We start from the raw sequence: 3,454 nt of genomic DNA, 5'->3' as shown, positions 1-3,454 counted from the left end.
CACCTTCGGCCAGCGCAACAACTACCGCACCGAGCTCATCGACTTCGATGTCGCCCACATCCGTATGCCGTACAATGCCATTCTTGGGTATCCAGCATTGGCCAAGTTTATGGCGGTGACCCACCACGGCTTCAACGTCCTCAAGATGCTGGGGAGTGGAGGCATCATCACGGTCCCCTACGAAGAAAGAGATGCGGTGTGCTCCCTTGAGCGCGCCTTCCAAGCCGCTGCGATCGAAGACCAAGACAATGCAGGCACCCCGTACCCTCCTGAGGCCATCCCAAAGAAGAAGAAGCAACTACTCTGTACAGGGCATCAGGAGAGCGGTGTCTCCAACGGCACCACCTCAGGATCCGCGCCCGCACCTGGGGTGCCTCCTTCCCTCGCATAGGAAGGCGCACCCGGCGCCCTCCTCGGGAAATGCTCGGCGGCTCTCTTCTGGAGGGCCTCACCCTAGCCAACATCACGAGGGAGGCACTCGGGCACCACGTGGAGGCGTGCTTCACTGCACGTTTCCCTCAAGAGGGCACAATGCAAGGAGCGCCAGGTGCTCAGGAGTTCATCACCTAGGCAACCCAGGAGCTTCAGGAAGCAAGGACCATACGCGGCGACCGCCGCCCACCACCCGGCGCAACTCCCCATCCTGGCGAGGATGGCGGGCTGCGCGTCTGCGTCGACATTCCAGGGCTCAATAGGGCCGCGTCTCAGGAGTGCTTCTGGCTTTCGCGTGCTGGAGGGTGAGAGGGCCCACCTCATAGCTACATTCGCATGCCGTTTGGCTTGCCGAGCGCGTCTGTCACCCACCAGCGTCATCTATGGAGCATCGTAGTGGCTCAGGAGGCCAGGCACCACGTAGTCCTAGCGGAAATGGTGACGGTCCTCAAGGAACCACACGAGCCCCCAGAGCCTCGTGAGGCTCAGGGCCCTGGGGCTCGTGAGGAGAGACTCTTTGGCACGCATCATATGCTAATCCAACACCACTCCGGCAGCGTTATCAGGTGACTCTTTCTAGTTCATTTAGCTGGGGGCGCCCCTCGAGCTGCATTATGCCCAAGTTGCACGGGCTTGCCCCTGCGGCATGTATCTTTCTGCATCTTTAGCTTATTCTGCTGGGGGCGCCCCTCGGGCTGCATCATCCCCAGGCCGCTCGGGTCCGTCCTAGTGGCATGTATCATTTTTACATCTATCTGAACTAGCTTTTCTCCTTGCGTGGTTCTCTTATGACTATCGTTTGTGATATTACATATCGCGGCATCCTGCGTTGCTGACAAATATCCTGTTTACCCTGTGGCGAAAACTCCACATACTGGCACGGCGCTTGTGCTCGGATCTGTCCCTGCAACGCTAATAAATTTGAGAGATCGAGCTCTGGCTTGCGACTCGCTCGGCACACATCACCTCATCAGATCCTCAGTGCCTTCATCTTCTCATGGAGCAATCAGCAGCTGGGTAACAGCGTGGCCATGGGCCATGCTCTCTCTCCGACTAACCTGCAGGAACATCCCGAGGATGACAGCAGGCGATACCACGGGATCCTTCTTTTTCCCATGCAATTTGCTTGTGCGTTAAAGGGGGGTCACCTGAGCATCGTGCCTCAGGAGCCCTTACTGGGTCTCCAGCCCTCACCCCCTGGCCTTGACCACGATATCGCGACCTGGCATACCAGTGGTGGCTGAGCTCGCTCGAGGGCCAGGACTCGAGGACATAGACCACATGGAAGAGCGTGGTAAAGAAGGGAAAGCTCGCACGGACCTAACCCGGCTACACTATGGCCATTGACGCACGAGCTTAGCGCAGCACAAGGAATCGACTCTGGACTGCTAAGATAAGTTTTCGCACTCGGGTCAGCCAAGTGTTGCGGCATAGGATTCCCATATCTTGCAACCTTGTTACGACGACGCCGCCTTCCTTTCCCATCCTTAGGTAGCTGCTTGCGCGCTAAAGGGGACCTCTTGAGCATCGCGCCTCAGGAGCTCTTACTGGACCTCGGGCCACTCACCTCCTAGCCTTGACCACGGCATCGCAACCTGGCATACCAGCGACGGCTGCAGCCTGCCTGAGGACCGGGACCTGTCGGCGTAGAGCACCAAACTACCGCGAGGTTGGGAAGGGTGGACTGAGCCGAAGTAGGACATGTAGTCGTACATCTTCATAATAAGGACAATATTAACCAAAGGGCACTAGAGATCCTTTACATGAGCCCATGGGGTTCGTCTCGATTCCTCGCAGGGAACAAAAGAAGAAGGTTTCTAGGATCCCTATATATAAGCGCCAATGCCACCAACGCTATCATCAACAGTGGGCCATGGGAGGCCGACGCCAACCCCATCCAGATCATCAACGGCGGCGGGCAGACGCCACAGCCGTGCTCTGGGCACGGCGAGAGCTCGGGGGCACGTAGCTGTCGTCGCTCGTCTCCGGAGTCTCGTAGGGCTTGGGAGAGTCGCTGGACTCCCAAGAACCATCGCTGGTGCTAGAGGAACTGCTAGCTAGGCAGTGGAAGGCCCGACTCCTGCTGTTGTGCCGTCCCGTTGACCCCCTCCAGGGCAGCACTCTAGGCGGCGGCCTTCCTCGTCAAAGACCTTGAAGAACATCGTGGAGGTGCCATTGTATTTGAAATGGATGGCGAGGGTGCCCTCCGCACGGCAAAACCGGGCGACCTCACCCCATCTACGAGTCATGAAAATCTTGCCCAGGGAGACGACCTCAATCTCCGCCCCCGTCGCTGAGGTGTCGCACTTAGCGTGCTGCAACCATAGCTCGAGGGGACCCTTTGGCGGCATTTCGGCAGAGAAAAATGGCGGGAACTAGATCCACGTACGTAGCGGCATCGCCTCCCACACCGCGAGTTCACGCGAGGAGACCTCTGCATGGGTTCGCGGGATGGCGGCACCCGCCACCACTGCACGGGCCTTGTGGCCGTGGCGCGAGGGGCGTCGGTCCCTGCCTCCGCCTCCGGAGTCCGCTGCTTGGGCATACAAGGGCAGTGGATAGCCGGGGGGAGGCCGTTTGTGCCAAGGCCTCGACACCTTCGGCCTTACAACGACATCGCGAGGGCGGGCAAGCCTCTTCTTCGGCGGGGAGGCCCAAGCTCTTCACCAGGGGCTTTTTCCTTCTCGGTGGCGGAAAACCTCCGTATCGGCGCCCTGGATGACGCTACGAAGCAGTGAAGCAAGGAAGAAGAAGCAAGCGGAACGGAGGAAGAGATGGGAGACGGGGGCTCCGCCCCCTCCCCATTTATACCGAGAGAAGGCCAACCGACGACCCCCATGATCGCAGGTAATGATGGCTTTTCTGCATTCACCAAGGACTCGTCAAATTGGGAAGTTGCCGAGGCAGCATGGGGAAGCGGAGACGCCCATGTCCTATCAGTCGCCATGCGTCAATCAAGGTCATAGGAGATTGGGGCCCACGGCGCTCTGCACTTGCCCCTTGGCTTCGCCTCGAAGCCAAT

This window comes from Triticum urartu, chromosome 6 (genome assembly GCF_003073215.2).
Source record: "Triticum urartu cultivar G1812 chromosome 6, Tu2.1, whole genome shotgun sequence".
Lineage (NCBI taxonomy): Eukaryota > Viridiplantae > Streptophyta > Magnoliopsida > Poales > Poaceae > Triticum > Triticum urartu.
The sequence above is the reverse complement of the archived record's forward strand: the minus strand, read 5'-3'. Positions refer to the sequence as shown.